Source organism: Lissotriton helveticus, chromosome 1_2 (assembly GCF_964261635.1).
Source record: "Lissotriton helveticus chromosome 1_2, aLisHel1.1, whole genome shotgun sequence".
Taxonomy (NCBI): Eukaryota; Metazoa; Chordata; class Amphibia; order Caudata; family Salamandridae; genus Lissotriton; species Lissotriton helveticus.
Genome location: NC_136058.1, coordinates 399,870,610 through 399,890,711, shown reverse-complemented (window position 1 = coordinate 399,890,711; position 20,102 = coordinate 399,870,610). Strand labels below are relative to the sequence as shown.

At 45.0% G+C, this 20,102-nt stretch overlaps 1 protein-coding gene across 1 annotated transcript in view; it reads right to left on the bottom strand.

The window, feature by feature from the left end:
• Positions 1–20,102, bottom strand: part of LOC144806407 (CD5 antigen-like) — a 381,883-nt gene that overhangs the window by 266,888 nt on the left and 94,893 nt on the right. The gene's annotated exons all lie outside the window — the stretch shown is intronic.

Genomic DNA, 20,102 nt, shown 5'->3' with positions numbered 1-20,102 from the left:
AAAACTTCATCTTTCGAAACTGAATGAAGATGTAGATTTGAATGATTTCATAAAAGGCCCGGCTAGTGGTAGATCAAAGAGATGGATATATGCAATTTACAATGAAATCTGGAAAACATCACAGGTTGAGGCAGCGACACGCCTTAGGGCAATTGATCACGCTAATCTTGAGAAAGTGCTTGCAGTAGTTGATAATAGTATTAACATGCTTTCTTCCCGCATTTACACTTTAGATAATATTGTGTCCTCTGTTGTGGATATTGTACAGGATGAAGTATCTGTATTATACCATGGTCAAAATCAATTGAGTTCGATCATGCAATTTGCATGGACCCTACAGACGTTAAAAGCTGGCAAAGTGCCATGGACCTACATGAACGTTTCATCCCTCTTTGCCCCTTTTAATTTGACTAACAAGCAGCGCTTGCTTTCCATGCGGGATGCTTCTTTTTCAATGTTACATATTGAGAGATTAGAGTCCTTGCCTTTTTCTGTGGCAGAGGCCACTGCTGCAACGTGGCTTATCCACGGTTTAATAAAGTTGCCTTTTGCTTTGTATAAATTTACAAATTGTATGCGATATATTGCGATTGGTCGATATGAACCGTTAGGTAGTGGTTTCCTTCATGAAGTGTGGTCCCTTCCTTTCACTTACAGATGTTTGAAAGATGGACAAGAGGTTTATCTGAATGGGGAGGAGTGTACAGAGACACCTGATCATTCATTAATGTGTAGGCACATACAATTACACGGTTCTTGCAATCAGGACCGGCCAAATTTAGCCTGTGTTTTAAAAGGGACGCCAGTTCCAGCGATCATCCCAACTTTTACCTTATTGGGAAACGGAATTTATTTACTTTTGAATAATGAGGATTGTTGTGGGTTAATAAAAGGTGTTCCTTATGCGGTAACTGTAGCTGAGCGTGTAGTTTGCTGCAGAAATGTACTGTACCCACCCACACATGAGAATAGGGATGTTTCCATCTGGCCGCGCATCCCAACCTTGACAGCGGAGTTCAACGGCATGAGCAGAATAAGAGCTCTATTCTCCCAGAAAGAAGTGGCCATGAGTTCGGCACGGGAAACTTTCTTGCTTCACATAGCTAACACCCGAACTGAGGTACAGGCTCTTTTAAATACTGATTTACCGTTGCATTTCAGCGAGATGGTTCATTCTATCTTTAACGCGTCCTCCACAACAGGGCTGGCACATTTTTTTTAAACGGTTAGCAGCAGTCTTGTTACTTCATTTGAGAAAATATTTGGAGTCATCCCTGCTTTCTTTCATTCCATTTTTTCGAGTTTGTTTGGTGGATTCCCGGTTTTACTGGCACTAGCTGCAGCCGTTCTGGTGATTTTTTGCTTCATTAAATTTGGATGCCCCACATGTGGAAGAAGCCGCCCAGCCCCTTCTGGCGCCGTTTCGCAACCGGATGCTTGAATACTATGGCACACTGCCGCTTGCGATTTTAAGCACGGCATATGGATTATCATTTCGATTTTCCTACTTCACCTGTGTCCAGCCTGTGTTTCATTGCCTAAGCTGTGATTTTGACTGGGCCATTGATTTGTGTCTCTGCCGACCGGTTTCTCCTGACGTCGATTTTAATCAGCTGATGAGTTCCGTCGTTACTCACGAGTTGGTTTGTACTGGCGAAAGGATTATGGCCTTAGCAGCGATGCATGGACTAATGGATCCTTGGAACATACTCACAGCAGCGCAAGATTTCTTGGCACTGAGCTTTCTTGAAAACCCACCGAGTTGTCCTCTGATGGTAATAGAGGCTCCGGTACTAGGAGAACACGTCTGTTCTTTTCCACTTTTAAATTGGGTGGCTGAACTGTTTTCGGATGAAGACGGTGATTTTATGTTGGAGGCTGTTGCTGCTTATTTTGCATATACGGTCATGTCCTAAAAACTTTTCCAGCTTTCAGATCCTGCCTACTACCTTCCTACTGACATTATTTTTGCAGAATGTGTTACAATTCTTTTAACCTTCCCAGGCCTATTGCCTTGAGCAAACATGAACTCTGGCTTTTTCAAATTGTTTCATTATGCCAAAGTTTTACCAATATTTTTAAAGTATACACCAGGCTCATAGTTCTTGAACTCTGCTCTCAAGTGATGGCCCTTATGTTATCTTATCTTATCCTTGCTCGGATCATGGGGGGGCTGTCATATAGCTACTGTTCATCTGAATACCGTGTTAAGTTAGCATAGGCTCATTAAATGTTTAAACGCCATTGTTTCCTTTTGCTGCTTCTGCACACGATGCATAATTGTTGATTTAGATTTCAACCTAGTAGTTTACATGAGAATAATATGTTATTGCTCTCGAATCAGCTTTGCTTAATAAACTATGTCTGTACAGTGAGTGCTGAAGCTACAAGGATAACACAACACAGATTGTTATGAGAACTGATCTCCGCACCTTCATAGACATAACACAAGTGCAGCTCCTGCCAAATTCTGGCTTCAAGCGCGTTTTATATTGCAATGCTTGGTGCACACATACACACTTGATGCGGTTCGCATGCAGAGAGCTGGTGGGAGCAGATGTGATCTCTTCATACTAGGATCTTGAGGTATGGGCCCGCCCTGCTAAAACCCAGAGAGACCTTCTAATATATTAATGTAATATACCAGTTAGGGAGCGTGAGAATTATGTGTGGTTAGCACTTATTCATTTCAGCATAATAGCATGCTGTCACCGTTCGCTTTCTATGGACTAGTAACTATGCTGATAACTTTGCTTATGATAATATGTTTCCTTGTATTATCTAAGATACTGCGCTTGAGAAAACGGCATTAGTAAATAAATATTTCAAATGTGCACGTGTCCTCATTTACTCCACGTTCTCGGTTGAAATGATTGTATAACGAAAGAGTGTTCATGTGTTCCACGTAACCTGAGGTATTGCAAGTTCATGTTCTGGTTTGTCTAAACATTGGGAGTGTTGCTATGACCAATGAGACACTGTAGCTAGCTCGGTAAGGGGTTTTTGGGTACTGAGGTGAGTTTTGGGTCACCCTAATTCGCTGAGGTTCCAATCCTCTGTGCACAGTTCTGTGGGAGAACGGAAACCCTGCTACAATTGGACGCAGTAATATGAATCGCAACTATGAGTATGGGAAATTCGCGATCAGTATTTTTAAGCTCCATCTTAAAAGCCTGTGGTTCAGCTCGCTGAGCTGTACAGTCTCCTAGAGATTGAGTTTTTGTAACCATGGGTCGGAATTTACCATTGGGCCAGAAACCTTTAACAATCGCGCACGCGGCACTATATGCTTCTTTACCCCCAATTGCGGGCTGAGCTGATCCGTCTGTATATATTATACATCTGTAATGTTCTAGTGGCAGAATCTCAATAGGCAGAGGACGTTCATGTTCGTATTGTAGAAATTCTTGTGTTTTCAAGTATTGGTCAAAAACGTATTCAACATCTGTTGCAGCAAGAGAATGAACCCATTGTATCCATCTCGGATGTAATGCTTTAGCATTCGGAATTCTAGCTTTTGTCCCTGCCTCTAAGGCAGGTACAGGTGAAACGACCATAATGTGTTTACCCTGTTCGAGGACTTTCTCTTTTGCTACTGCAGTTGGAACCGCTGTCAGAATTTTTTCTGTAGAAGTGAATTTCATTTCTGCTTGTGTGTACAAGTGCGATTTATAAGCTATCGGTACTTTTTCTCCTTCATTAAAGGTCAATTACGTGAATCCGCATCTTCCTGGAATGATTGATGAGTGGAGTAGTGTGGCTCACTGGTTAGAGGCGGCAGGCCTGAGAGCAGAATTCAGCCCGGGACCAGGGTTCAATTCCCGACGCGGCAGGGTCGTGGAACTTGATCAGCGGACTCGATAATTCTCGCTTCGGTGCTTACTCTAATCAGGGGTTCCACTCGGCAACTCTGGGCATTAGCTTGCCTAATCTCCACAACGGCCCCACCAATTCCGGGGATGCCTGGCTCCACCTTGGGGACTCCCAGCAAGGGACCATCCCACAGGGAAAGCCAGGACGGGTTCTCCAGAGTTATACAGCGCCGGGACGCCCCGTTGCTGGGGCAGCTGTGCGCTTTACAAGTATACTACATTCAGATCACCAAATTGCGTACGTTTAAGCGTGCTTGAAAATGTTTTGTTTCTAACATGTCTGTTTGCACAGAACGCAACATTTCTGTGTGTTTTTGTGTCCAATTAACTGTTTTGAAATCAGGTTTGATTAATTCGTAGAGAGGTTTAACCCATTCTGTGTAATTTAGAATGTATGTTTTTCTGAAGTTCAGGAAACCTAGAATCAACTGTAAGTTTTTCAGTGGTTTTGGAGGTTGGAGCAGCGCACATTTTTCTAAAAAGTTGGCTGCCAGGTGTTTACCTTCACTTGATAAATCATATCCTAGAAAAGGACGTGGAGGTGGGCAATTCTCGATTTCTTAAAATTGAATTTTTAGCCTTCAGAGGCGAAGCCAAGTATCATTGTGTTCACCCTGTTCAAGTGCCTATCCAAGTCATCGTCTGTCAGATAGATGTCATCTACATATGATAGAGCGTCATCATCATATGTTTGTAGTAACTCTGTTACTCTAGCTGAAAATAACCTAGGACTATTCTTGAATCCCTGAGGGAGACGACAGAGGTGACGCTGTGTCCACATAATGGAGAAAGCGGTCAGATACCTGCTTTCTGGTGCAATGTTTTGACAGAAGAAACCATTTGAAATATCTAATGTGGTTTTATATTTTTTACGCACAATGTTATTCAATAATGCTGTACTATGTGCTTTTTGTACTGCAAACGTTTTGCAACAAGAGTTTAAATGTCTGTAATCTAAAACTGGACGATATTTATTGTCTGGTTTAGAGAAAGGAAACAAAGGATGTTCATAGACGAGGTGCATGTTTCAATCACCCCTTGGTATTCAAGTTGATCTAAGATCTCCCTGACCTGTTTTTTAGCTTCTTGCTTAACTGGGTACTGCCTTTGTGCAGTTGGTTGAGTTTTTAGTTGATTTCATGGTGGGGAGAATCCTTATCCCATCCTACATGATTTGTATATAATGCTGTACTGCCCATTTCCTAGCATAGGTATATTTTTTTATGAATTTGAATATGATTGGAGAAGGCTAGCATAATGATGTCTTCGCCATGTGGGCACTCCCTGACAAATTCAGGTGGCCAATCTTGTTCAGCGAGAAGAATGTCATAATCCTGAGTGAGTTTCTCCCAAAAGAGTGCTCTTATTTTTCTTGTTATATCTCCATTCCGTCCGGAGTGTTACTTCATATAACTTAGTGGGACACTAACCCTGGTATCTGCAGTTTGAACTTGAATGTACTCATTCAAGTCCACTGTCTCCAGATGATCTTTCAAGTACTTGCGAGCTATGGTGACTTCTGCTGCGCTGTCCAACATTGTTTGAGCCCATTCCCCCTTCTTGAGTTGTGTCTTCAAGATCATCGGCATGTCTAATCTTTAGACCTGCTACCTTCTTTTTGTTGAATTGAGGTTTCTTGTTTTTCTGAACGTGTTGATCGTCTTTGGATTTTATGCGTTCTTCCTTCTGTTCTGACTGTCCTCTTCTTTCCGATTTCTGTGATGAAGTCTGAAAGGTACATGAGGAATGTGTCAGTATCTTGATATCTATCAGGTTTTCTCAAATCATCCCTATTCCTGAGGTTATATCTCCTTTCAGAGGGCTCCTTTTGAGCAGACCTACCTCGGGAAAGAGAATGCTTCTCTTTAGAAGTTTGTATAGTGTTCTCCCACTTCTTTTTTAGAGGAGTAGGAGTGTTTTTAATAAAGACCCTTTCAGGACATTCAGTCAGTTATGGTTTAACTGGTTGACCATCCATACTGTCTCTGCCTAATTCTTCATAGGATTTTTCAATTATTCTGGCTAGTACCTGAGGTTGCTCAGTTACATCGAATTGCCTTAATTTCTGGCGGATCGCCACGGATGCTGCTTCACCTTTCATATTTGCTAATATTATTGTTGAGACCTGTTTGAAATCCTTCGGTAATTGCATACCCAGATTTAAAGCAGGCTCTGCCCCGTATTCATTTTGAATCTGTTTCAGGACGTCTGGTATTACCGCCATAGATGGAACACCATGAGTTTAAGAAATTAGAATTCTGTGTTTCTCATGAGGGGTGGTATCAGGAAATACTGCTTCGATTTGAGGATGTGGTGTATAGCCAGCTAACACCGGCCATGTTGCTCCTGGTCTACCTACTGAACCAAGCCTGGTAATGTGATTTATATGTTTCAGGGCGCCTTTAAACCAGAGTGCATGCTCTTGGTATGTGAATGGAAATTCAACATCCTCGAAAGGAATGTATTCCGTTGGGGCTTCATCTTCTTTGTAGAAGTTAAACACTTTAGTTACTGGATTTGCTTCAGGGAAGGTTATCCATGAATAGAATACCTCTGTCTGGTGATATTCATGTGCTTCTATCACAAATACTACTCTAAAACCTCTTGATGATAAAGCCATTTTGTATGAGTTTTATAGTAATGGCTTTTCTTAAATTTTTTGGAATGCGTATAGCATCCTCGTCGGTTTCAATAAAACCTGTAATGTCAAAAGCTGCCATGGCTGGAGCATCCGCAGCTCCACCGGTTTCGGTGTTGTTGCCATCCGGCATTTTGTTGACTGAAAGTTTGCAGAGCAAGTTTCGAGGAAACAAAGATAAGGTGCACAATATTTTGGAACACTGTATCCTTCAACGTTGAATAAACCAAAAAAGAATACATAGGATTTTCGTCCTACTCAGCTATGGCGGATATTTTATCCTTTTACCCACTCCAGACGTCTAGTGGAGTATTACGGAAAAAATGGGTCTCTGAGAAAAGCAGGACTGAGTTACTTTAGTATCTAGCCTTTAATTAGTGCCTTACCAAACGTTAGACGCCATGCAGTGTAGTTCCTATATTCCTAATAGGCTCTGCGCATTGGAATAATATATCCTACAGATTAGACGTAGGACTGAGGTCGACTAGGTCTCTATCGAATATATTGAACTTAATAGTGAGTGCCAGCTACCTCATAGGTCACTAGAAACTTTCTCGAATTCACAATAAGGGATTAGTTTCTCACAACCGCATAAACATGACAACTTTGTTTCCCAAGAATAAGAATATATCTCTCAGAGTTGCAGAAACAATAGAAAAGTATTTCACTCAGTCAATCGTGCATGCTTCGTTTCTATAGGGTTGCAGAGAAATAGAGAGCCGGGCGTTTTCAATAAAAAGTTTCTTGGACAGTCTTCTCATGCAAGAGAAGTGAACTACTACAATTGTTAGGTAGACTGCAAAGTATAATGCGTACAGCGTGAACAGTAATATAAAATAATACTGTAAAAGCATTGTATGGTTTCTAAGCCATATAAAAATACATACATAAATAACATAGTCTAAAATACTCTACTGGTGCTTCTAAAATACACCTACCCCAATGAACCTAACCTAAGTCTAGTACGCGGGAAGAAGTAAGTATTATGTAGCATAGGTTTTAGTTTCTTTGCCAAGAATCTGTCAAAGGTTTCTCTAGGTTCTAATCAACTCCATACATTGGTTTAGAATGAAGGAGGTCTGGTATCTCAGTCTCGGGACTCGATTTCCCAACACCCCGCAAGGGGAGCTTGGAAACACTGGAGCTGGATTCTCAGCAGGAGAAGGGAAGCCTCTTGATCAGTGCGTCAGCTGGAGAGTTGGCTTCCTTCGGCACTTGCTGTAGCGAGCTGCGTCGGGCAAGTAGATAGTCGAACTGCTCCGAACCACCGTAGTTTGCCATAGCAAGTTAAAGTATATTTATACCTTGAAGGTGTTTAGGAATGCCATAGTGCCATAGTTTGACGTAAAGTCAGTTATATGAACATCATAATGAACCCCTTGGGGAATAGTTGTTCAATGTAAAACTAACTGGGTTCTTGGAGAAATCAATATTCAAGCAAGGGGAAGTCCCTAATGGCTTCAGCTGGTTTTTCAAGAAATCGTTGTGACGTTTGGTGAACGGATGGAACTAGCCATGCCTGTATTTGGGTAGCATAGGCTATGCCTAAATAAGGGCTTGATTTCTATGCCTATATAAGGGCAATATGAATTGTACCTACATAAGGGCATGAATCGGGAAAATCCATTTGGAATCTAAAATGATATACAACAAGGCAACACACTGACCTAGTTTGTACTACTTAGTTGTTACAGAGGTTTGGACGGATATTTCGCAATGTTCGACACATATTTTAAGTTGTTCTTAGTTCATCTATTCTTTTTGTTGCAGCAAGCCGAAACACATTTACCTGTCCCCGACCCCCGTGCCCCATGGCACGTCCTGGCCTTGACACCCCTGTTGATTAAACCCACCAGAAATGGGGTGTGCTAACATAATCACATGGAACATATTCGGCATGCACACATCCAAGTGACGCTATTCCATATTAGCTTACCTCCAGAGACACTCGGCTGGAATTGCCCTATTGCAGGAAACACACATGACACAGCCGAAACTGGACAGATTGCGTAGGTGCTGGATGGGACAGGTGTATGGCACGGTATACTCAGCGCATGCACGGGGCACATTAATCAGACGTGGTGACAGACTCTGAAGGCAGATACACCTTAGTGTGGGGGGCAATTAATGGTCAATTGATATTGCTGGGCTCAATATCTGCTCCAAACGAAGACCAGCCCTTGTTCCTAACACAGTTGTCTACAGTGCTGACCCCTTACGTTGGGCTTGCCTGGTTACTGGGTGGGGACTTCAATTCGGTGCTCAATGTCCGCATGGACAGATCCTTCCACCCTTCCGGAAGATGCCTGCTGTGTCAAATGCGCAGGCGCTCAAAGACTGGCTCTCACATTGGGCATTGCTAGACATGTGGCGTGCCCTTCACCCTAATGAACGTATTTATTCCTATTACTCTGTAGTACATGACCTGCATGTCCGACTGGATAGGGTGGTGGGCTCCCAATCCCTAATCCTGCTAGTTGAGGCATCAGGGCGGACACACTCTGATCACAACCCTGTGAGACTCCAGCTCAGTTGGGAAGCCGATCGTTCTCCCATACCCACATGGCGCCTCCAACCACACGCACTAGAAGACCCCGAATTCCACTCATCATTGTAGACAAAGGTTCTCGAGTATTTCAAACTCAATGAAGAGACTAGTGGAATGGGATGCCCACAAAATTGCTGTTAGGGATCATTGCCTCGGAGCCACATGGACAATACATAAACAACTAACATTATCACTCAACCACCTAGAATCGCAATTACTCCATTATGAACGCGAGGGAGAGGTCGGAGGCAGACATTCGGGCCATCTGAAGAGTCTTAGGACACAACATGCGAAACTCATGGAGCGATTGCGGTCCCACAATTATATGGCCCACACAGCTCGTACACAAGCCACAGCGGACAGGGCGGGCCATCTGCTGGCTTGGCTGCTGAAGCAAGAGATTAGTCACACCGCAATCGGAGCCATATGTACACCGGAGGGGGCCTGGTGTACACACAGTGTGAGATTCACAGGGTGATATCGGAAAATTACATGCAACTGTACCAATCTAAGGGATGCTGCTCCGGCCTGATCTGGAGAGATTTCTCAAGCCTGTCCAGCTGCCCACAGACTCAGAAGCACACCAGGAGGTGCTCAATGGTCCCTTACTTTTGAGGAAATTGGGGAGGCAATTCGGTCCATGGTATCTGGGAAGACACCGGGACCAGATGGCCTACCTGCCGAATATTACAAGGCCTACTGGGAGACTCTGTTGCAACGACTACACACCCTTTACACCATAGCTCTGGAGGAACACACACTGCCCCCATCGATGCGCGAGGCTTACCTGGTGTTCCAGCTCAATCCAGATAAGGACCCTACAAACCTAAGATCGTGCAGACCCCTGGTGATCCTCAACCGGACCACAAGATACTCGCTAAAGTGTTAGCGGAGCGATTGGCAATGGTGGTTCCCGAATTGGTTCACGCGACCAAAATGGATTTGTGCCCTAGCATAGCACATCACTGAATTTGCAAAGGTTTTTTAGGGTGCCGTCGGATAGTGTGCTAATGTGGCCCAGAGCGGGATACTTTGTGCTGGACCTGGAGAAGGCCTTTGATTGTTTAGAATGGAGCTATCTAGAGGCAGTGCTGTTGCGATATGAGCTGGGCCTGGGGTTTCTCCAGATGATTGGCCTATTATACAAACATCCCACAGTCCGGGTGCGGCTGGGCCCATACATTTCTGACACCATACCAATACGTAGGGGAACCAGGCAGGGGTGCCCGCTATCACCCCTCCTGTTCGCACTGGCAATCGAACCCCTGGTGGCGGCATTGCGAGCAACACTGGGAGATGGAATACCCCTGGGAGATGCGGTGCACCAAGTGTCGTTGTACACAGACGACCTCCTGGTCTTTATGAGAGACGAGGAAAATATACCAGATCAGCTGACACACACACTGCGTGACTTTGCCACCCTCTCGAGACTCGAATGCTAACAAGTCCTGTCTTTATGCATTCAGGGAGGGAACCCAAGACCCGGGTTATACTCTAAATGGTGCAAGGGTGCAATGGAAGACTGACACCTTCCATTATCTAGGAATTTAGATATACCGTCAGCCGACAGACCTCTTTGATGGCAACCTGGGAAGGACCTTGTCGGCCATCAAGTCACAGGTACACTTCTGGAAAACGCCTCCACTAACGGTCACTGGCAGGGTAGCACTATCCAAGATGGTGATCCTTCCCCGTCTCCTATATTACTTTGCTAATCTTCCTATATATGTTCTGGCGTCCTTCTTTGACACACTCACTTAATTACTCAGGGACTTCCTCTGGGGAAACGCCCAACACAAGATGGCATTGGCAAAGTTGTACCTGCCCACTGACCAAGGGGGTTTTGCTGAGCCTTGTTTTGAACACTACTATTTTGCTGCACAATTGCAGTGGATAGCCCACTGGCTTGCAGATAGAGGTCGTGAAGTCATTGCGACCACATAATCTCCCCGCTCTCTGGATCATATAACCAAACTCTTTCACCCTGCCACCAAAGCGCCAACGCCGACACCGCTTCTCCTAGCGGTGGTGTATAAGTGCTACCGCCGCAGTCTGTATCTCATCAGAGCACTAGTCCCCTACGCACCAGCCATACCATTGGAAGGTTCCGCTAGCGGGCCTGGGCTGCTTACACCTCTTGAACGTACAGAGTGGCGCAAAGCGGATATACAAACCCTGGGAGATTTGTATCGGGATGGCACACTTATACCATATGAATCCCTGGTTGAGGAGGCGGGACTGCCACCGGGGCAATTCCTGAGGCACACTTGCTGATTGCGATACTCACATCTAGATGGGGGACACGAACACGGAGCCGAGCCAACACCTCACTGTACAGTACCTCTATGTTATGGGGCGTGGCAGACACTTGGTTCGCTGGTTTGTGGCGTCCCTCCGCACACATGCAGCGATAAGTCTGGATCCACTCCGCCGCAAATGGGAAGCAGACCTAGAGTGACAACTTTAGGACAGGGAATGGGAAAAGATCATAAAGAGCACAGTGTGAATACCCAAAAACATGAGGTTCAGACAAATACAATTGTTCATAGTCTACAGAGCATACCTCACCCCCGAGACAATTAATAGATACTTGATAGTTCCACCGCAAAGACGCAGTATGTCCTCGCTGCACCAAACCAGGGGCTGGACTGGTACATATGCTGTGGAGCTGTCACAAACTACATACATATTGGCGGGCAGTCAGTGGGCTACTACACACATGTACAGGTTGCAACATACCCTTTGAGTGCCCTCTTTACTTGTTACACTATTTCCGGAGAACCCCGGCCACAAAAGTCTCATCTCGGTTCCTTGACCTGGGATTGGTGGTCGCTAAGCGGCTTCTAACTAAGAGGTGGAAGGCACATGACCCGTCACATTTACGGGCATGGAGGTACTCGTCCCTGGCATGGGCCAAAGCAGAGGGAATTGCCATCCTGTTGGGGCTACAGAAAGAACTTATAGCGGCGCAGTGGGAGGACTACTCCTGGCCTTAAAGCAAATAGAAGATGGCAGCCTTGAGGGACAGCCTAAGAATGAGGGATGTGTGTCTGTAGAGAGTGGCAGGTATCCCACCAGTAGATAACCGTAATACCATGTACACGCACATACACCATCTGACACCTGGGTGGACATCACCGCAGTCAATGAAAGTGAAGACGGCTGTCTGGCTGGTACCACGCCATGAGACGATGGGGTGGGGGGACAATGTGAGAGATGATGAAGCACACAACGGTCAATGCTGCTGTTATTGGTTTGGAGTTAGGTTTGTTCTTGCCTATAACATCTGTTCAATTGCCCACGCTGAATGTCCTGAAAGGACTCTGTACAACATGCTAATGGAACCATGCCACTATTGTACTGTACCCTTTACCCTTGATGAAATGGACTAACTGTTGAGGTTCATCTTGTGTCTGAGACAACAACGTCATTGACATGCATGTTATGTTTAATATCTGCTCAAATGGAATGTCTCTTTAATATTGATTAATGGTTCGGTGTATGGTTGGCTTTCCACAATGTAAGTTGCCTTTCATGGAGATGTAAAACCAAAATCAATAAAAACTGATTTAATCAAAAAATGGTGATCAGGAATCTTAAGCTCCAACCCTGAAGTTCTAGTGCCACTGCATGCAGGAAACAAGTCAGCTACTTTGGATTTTGACCTTTGCAAAAAAGCTCAATTTCTTTCTTTCTTTACTGATTCATTCAATGATTTCTTTATGTATTTTCTTACTTAATTGATAATTGTACTATTCGCAGTAAAAGTGTACACTTCTACAGGATGTCACACCCCGGTCTTAAAAAGGTGCACCTGCAAGGGCCTCAAATTTGGCATGTTCAGGTTCAGAGATTTTTGCAATAAATCCAGTGACCGAGTTGCATGCACACATGAAATTAACTTGCATTAGCCAGGAGAAGTGTCTTCTGGGGGGTCACAGGCCACTATCCACCGTCAGCAGTTTATTGGGAGCATTCAAAGTCTCATGTGCATTAGGCTTTTGCAGCTGCATATAGAATTTGAGGTGTATCATATAAATATTGTCCAATAAAGCGAGCCTGATCTCCTGTTTAATTTTGACTTCCTTAGAAGTGTCACCTACTATCACATTGTAAGTGTTCACAATTGTGAGAGATGCTTAAAGATGCCATGGTCTGCTTTCCACGGTGCACTTCACAATAACACTTTCCTCTATAAGGGCGATAAGATGAGAAAGTTGCACCCTCAAGTGACTATGTTCAATTTTCAAAACTTTCTATTCTTCTACCCAAGGGGCGATGGCCGTGACTGGGATACAAAAGATTGCAGAATTACAGCTTGAAATCCATCCATGGTAATTTCAACAGCTTCCTCAGACACATGTTATTGTATAAAGTTGAGGGGATGTTCAACCATTCGCTCTTATACCCTTCCATTTTCCTCTTTCTACCACTCTTTAAATTCTTGCTATTTCCCCTTTCATTATCTACCTTCCATCTCTCCCTACCTTACTTAGGCATTGTTGAATTGTACAGTTCAGTTTGTCTTTTGGGGGTGGTTTTGTTGAACTGTTGTATTTTTATCGAGTTTACGTTATGGTATCTTATGTGGATTTGTAGATTATCCCCAGCGATGGTAATTAGGTGCTCCTAATTGTACAGCCAGGTCTTCAGTTTCTTGCAGGAATTGACAAGCGCAGTAGCCATCCTGGTGTGTTGAGGAAGTTAGTTCCAGTGCTTGGCAGTGATGAAGGAGAAGGTGTGCCGGCCTGGCTTGCGTATGCAGATGCATGGGACTCATAAGAGGAAAAAAGATATGGAGCGTAGCTGTCTGGAAGGTTGGTAGAGTGGAAGTCGGTTGTTGAGGTATGCTGGTCAAATGTTGTGAAAGGCTTTGCAGGCATGGTTGTATGAGGGGTCTGGTGGCAGTGCTTTGGATGGTATTGAATCTTTGTGTGAGCTTCTTGGAGATGCTGACGTAGTTAAAGTTGTCATAGTGGAGTCTACTGGTTATGAGCGCCTAGGTGACAATGCGCCTTGTAAGCCTGGAGTCCTTTGAAAATCTTGTGAAGCATTCTGAGGATGAGGCAGCAGGATGTAACCAGAGCGTAGACATGCTTTTTATTGGGAGGTTTTTGTTGAGGTTGATGACAACGTTTCTGGCATGGTCTGTGAATGTGGGCGTGGAACCTAAGTCGGGTAGCCATCAAGAGGAGTCCCAAGATGATCCCTTGTTTCTGAAAATCAGGATCTCCATTTTGTCTTTTATGGGTTTAAGGAAGTTCTCTCGAATTCAGTTGGCCACGGTGAACATGCAGAAGGTGAAATTGAACCTAGTGGTTTTGTTTGTGTCAGTATGAGTTGAGTGTCGATGGTGTAGGTGTAGGAGTCTGTGTTGATGCTGTGGGCTCTGATAGTGTGGACTAGGGGTGCCATGCACACATTAAACAGAAATAGGTTGATGAAAGAGCCCTTGGAGACTCTACAGAGAAGCTTTGAATGTTTAGAGGTGAAAGTGGGGACTCTGACTCGTTGGAGAAGGAGGCAATCCAGCATTGGGCAGGCCCTTGCATTCTTGAGTCCTGGAATCTGGCAATTAGATTGCCATGGGAGATGGGTTTTAAGGTCACTGAGAGGTCACACAGGCTGAGAGTGATGGTTTTCCCTCTGTTCATGATGGACCAGATGTCATTTGTTGCTCCCAGGAGGGCAGTTTTTGTGCTGTTGTTCCTGTGGAACCCTGACTCGGTGAAGTCCAGGAGGTGTTGCTGTTCAAGATGGGCAGAGAGTTGCTTGCTGAACTCTTTCTCCAATACTTTGGCTAGGAAAGGAAGGAGCTAGATGGGTCTGTGGTGCTGACATCTTTCTGGTCAGGCAAGGATGTCTGCATGTTCCCAGCTTTCTGGGAAGTTTCCCTTGAAAATGGAGTTGTAGATTATGGTGGTAATGTTAGTGCTGATCAGTGTGCTTCCCAAGATGTCTATGTGGTGAGGGCAGGGTCTGCAGTGAACCCTGAGTGGGTGGTCTGCATCATTCTGGCAGTGTCATCTGTGGTGAGAGGGCTACAGAATGTGGGTGCTCTTTTTGTGAAGGGGTTTGCGGTACTGATGTCTATCATGGTAGGTTGGGAATGCAAAGTTGGTGTTGATCTTAAGTATTTAATTGGGGAAAACTCAGAAAGGTCATTGCAGATGACCTGTGGGGGATGATGGTATTGGAGGCAGCTTTTGGATTGATGAATACTTTGACAATGTTTAAGAGCTCTTTGCCAGAGTTGTACCAGGATTCTAGCATGAGCACAAGGACAGCTTTCTTGGCTTCTTTGATCTGGACGAGGTAGCTTCTGAGTGCGGATTTGTTGGTGTCACTAGAGGTTTTGTCTTCTGGTTTTCCATCTTCTTTCTAGTTTTTTGAGAAGACACTTGAAGTCTCAGGTATTCCTTATATCAACATGCTTGAATGTGAATTCTTGTATGCCTGATCTTCTTCATTGGAACAAAGGTGTTGGCACAGTCTGAGGTCCAGTTGTGGAAAGTGGATAGGTAGTTCTACAGGCCACCTGTGAGGATAGGTTGGTTGGATCTGAGGGTTTGGGTCCAGTTTGCTTCTGTTATGTTGTTCCAGTTGCGACTGAAGTTTTTGACTGGTTTTGCTTTACTGGAGTGGGGTGCTTTGGTGTAGAAGTGTACTTTGAGTGGAGTGATGTCGCTGAAGGAACTCTTGCTGTGGGCTGTGAAGATTGGGTCGAGTGTGTGTTCGGTAATATGAATGAGGCTTTTATGAGTAAATCCAAGGGCTTTGCAGCAGGCGGCCAATTCTGAGTCGGGCCTTTGACTGGAAGAAGGGCCAGGTAAGTGGGAGCTGGGGTGAAGGCTCAATGGGGTCACGCAGCAGCCGCCATTAAGTAGGTCGCGGGTGGGGCAGGAGCTTCGGGGGGTTACTGCAGTAAGAGAAGGCACACGGGAGAACAGGTAAGGAAAGGGGGAGGAGTCCCCAAAAAGAAGAGAAAAATGAGAGAGACAAGAGGAACAAAAGCAGAAAAAACAACCCAAGACAATAAAGCGGGCACAAATATGAGCACAAAAAGGATAGGAAAGGGCACAAAAAATGGGTACAGAAGTCTGGGATGAGCAATTAAATGGGTACAAAAGACAAACTGACACAAAGGACAAACTAGCAGAAAAAGCAAAAAAAGAGCACAAGAGGCAAGCAAAAAGGAGAAACGAGCACAGACGATAGGCATGGACAGACACCAAGCAGAGTATAAAACACAGGGCCACTCCTCATAATTTGCGTACCTTTTTTACAATCCTCAACTCAGTGCATGAAGACCTGCCCATGGCTGCTATATTTCTTGATGCTACTAAAGCATTCGATTCCCTGGAATGGGACTATGTATTTAGCATCTTGGAGAGGATGGGCTTTCCAGTGATTTTCATTTCCTGGATTCGGCTCCTTTACGATCGCCCTGTTGCCAAACTCCTTATAAATGGTAGACTGTCGGAGGTATTCCCCATTACCAGGGGGACCAGACAGGGATGTCCCCTTTTGCCTCTCCTCTTCGCGATCGCCACGGAACCTCTAGCCGCAAAGCTGCGGCAACGTCATAACGACAGCGCACTTCGTTGTCTTCAAAGGCAAATATTGATATCAATGTATGCTGATGATATAACTTTGTATATACGCAACCCTTGTGACAATTTGAACCCTATTCTACGGGAATTCATACAATTTGGAAGACTTTCAGGTGTCCAAATTAACTGGAGTAAGTCCTGCATATTTCCACTTACCCCCTCCACATCGCGATTTGAATTGGACTACCCCATTGCCTGGAGCGACGGTGATTTTAAATATCTGGGTATACACATAGAGAGAGATAGGGATGAGCTTATGCGTGCCAATTATGGCACTACTATGAATCGCATCATTGATAATGTTGCCCGTTAGATTACACTACCCCTTTCTATGGCGGGCAGAGCATCCCTGATCAAAATGGTGATCCTCCCGCAATTACTATACCTCTTTTTGAACATCCCGTTCTATCCTGGCAAATCCTTTTTCCAGCAGCTCCGATCTGAGCTCAATAAACTTGTCTGGGGCGGTAAATCTCCTCGTTTAAAATGGGATGTCCTGATTAGACCCAACTCCCAAGGTGGTTTCATTATTCCGAATTTTTAATTATATTACCAAGCGGCTCAGGCCCACTATGCTTCTTTCTGGTTCCACCAACCTAGATATATGCCCCAGCTGGCCGCTGAACACTGGCTGGCTCACCCTCTCCCTATAGATGGTGCTCTTCATACGGTGGTGGACGGCAGAGACAAAACATCCACGACAGTGTTCAGCACAATCACCGCGTGGGCCCGAATAGCTGCTAAGCTTGAAGTGTCGATGCTGTATGCCCCGGCATTGCTGCTAGTGTATCACCCCGCTATGCCCTTATTGCAAGAACCGGGATTCCGTAAATTGCTACACAGATTACACGTGACAACCTGGGGAGACCTCTACCAAGATGGCACTTTTCGCTCTATGGCACACCTATATGAAGGGATACAGCCCACACCACTCGACGTATTCCTCTACATTAGGCTTCGCCAGGGAATTCGAGCACTTACACCTGACTTTCCACATGAACCTGACGCCCTCACCCCTTTACAGCTTGTACTCGACACTGACGTCCCTCGCAAATTGGTATCGTTAATTTGTAAGACAGTGCACACACAAATCAATTACCCATCCTTGGCAGCCAAACTAAAGTGGGACCAGGAGCTGTACAGACCCCTCACTGACAAACAGTGGGCATTCAGCCTTCAACAGACATAGAATTATCCACTATAAGTTCTTACATCGTCTGCGTTTTACCCCTGCCCGAATGTACAGACTTAAACTCCGCACCACAGACAATTGTGATAGATGCCATGCCCCCGGGGCTGACTTCTTGCATTTAGCCTGGACATGTGACACAGTTAGGCTCTACTGGATTCAGGTAATAGCTGCACTCTCTGTCATGATCCACACTGATATACCTCCTTCCCCAGTCCTGGCGCTATTGGGCTACGTGGAACCCATACAGGCTACACATCGCAAATTTATTGCACTGGCTCTACTAGTTGCGAAACGGAGGGTGGCGTGTCGATGGGGCAGGGGCAGGGCCCCTAAATTCAAAGACTGGTTGCACGATCTCACTTATTGTCAGGAACAGCTAACTACATATTCTGAACTATTACCAACTGCTTCACGCCCACGTGACATATGGGACCCCTTGAGAGGTTACCTTTCCCGTACTACTGCTAGTCCTGGCGAGACCACGCCAGCCCCCGGCCCGCTTCTCCCTGGCTCCTCTTGATCCCCAGCTTAATCGATGTAACTATGCTTATCGCCTTATGGTTTAAGTGTCACGGCCCTTACTTTGCTTAACATACTAGACAATAGAGCGGAATTGCCAGTATGGGCTGACCTCTCATGACAAACTACGTCTGCTCTGACCCTCAATGGAGCTGACCCCCTACACTCCAGTGTCTGCTTCAGGGACGGTCACACCACTCCTTGAGGTCATTTGGTCAACTCACTGCCTGACTATGTTACCTTCTACGCTGGACTGTCATATTTCATTGTCACCTGTTACTGCATAATTGCCATGTTGTAAAATGTGTACTGCTGACTCGTCAGACGCTTGTCCTATGCATGGAGATTTGATGTGTAACAATAATGCACCTTGCCGGAATTGTCTTCGATGTAAAAATTTCTAAAATAAAGTTAAAAAAAAAAAAGAGTATAAAACACAGGTCAAAGCGAGAGTGTGAATGAGTGAGTTAGAGCAGAGAGAAGAAGGAGAGATGATGGAAAAGGAGAAAGGAGGAGCACAGCGAGGCAGGCAGCCGGGTCCAAGGAGGGCATTTGATTGGTTAGTGGACCAGTCCAAGGTAATTGGAAACTGGGGCTTAGGCACCTGCTCAATGGGGTCGCACAGTGGCCACCATTAGGTATGTCCTAGGAGACGGAGGAGCGTAAGGTTCAGGCTACAGACAGGTGGGAATCCATAGTGGGAGAAGGCATGGGGAGAACAGGTAAGGAGAGGGCGGAGGATGGATGTGGAAAAAGCGAGGGAGGGAGCATGTGGGGGTAGTTCCTGTGGTGAAGGGAGAAGTGGGTGAGACAAGAGGAGCAAAAGCAGAAAAAGCAACAAGTCAAGGAAACAAAAACAGGCACAAAATGACTTGGAAAGAACACAGAAGACTGGGCTGAGCTATGAAATGGGTACAAAAGACAAAAGGCACAAAAGACAAACTGGCAATGAAGCAGAAAAAGCTCAAAAGACAAAAGGGCATAGAAAACAAATTTCAGAGATGCCAAGCACAACACAGCACAAAAGGCAGAGTACAAAGCACAAGTCCAAGTGAAAGTGTGAAGGAGTTGGTGGGAGAAGATTGGGAGTAGATGGAGAGGGAGAGACAAGGAGCGCAGTGAGGCGAGGCCTCGCGGCAGTGGGTCGGGTCTTAAAAGGGCTTTAGACTTGTCACATGACCAGTCCAAAGTGAGTGGGAGCTTGGGCCTAGGTCTCTAGAAGTAAAAACAATTAGTGGGCATAGCTTGTGTAAAGCTGTGTAGCCTAATCATATTGAATTTCTTCTGAATTCCGCAAGATCATGCAGAATTCCGCAAGAGGAGTAATTCTGGGCTTAGTACTATTTATAATGTCCATATTGGACGTGAGGGAAGAAATATGCTGAATGCAAAAGAACATGAACAGTGAGCGTGAGAAGCCACTCAGCAAATGTGCTTTTAGAGTCGGATTTACCCCAACTTAATCCATGTTTTAGCACTATTTTATTAACACAAAATGGATGTGAAGAAGCATTTTGTGCTATGGAATTTACTGAATGAAGCAGAATGTAAGTAGCGCGTGCAATAAGGCACTCATGCTCAATAAATGTGCTCTCATTGGAGAATTTATCCCCCAAATTTTTCGTGAGCAGGTGTACAGAAATTACTCCAATTACTCCAGCGTAATTAAAGTTCAGATACGGGCCTTAAAAACACCAAGAAATGGACGTAGGTAGATAAA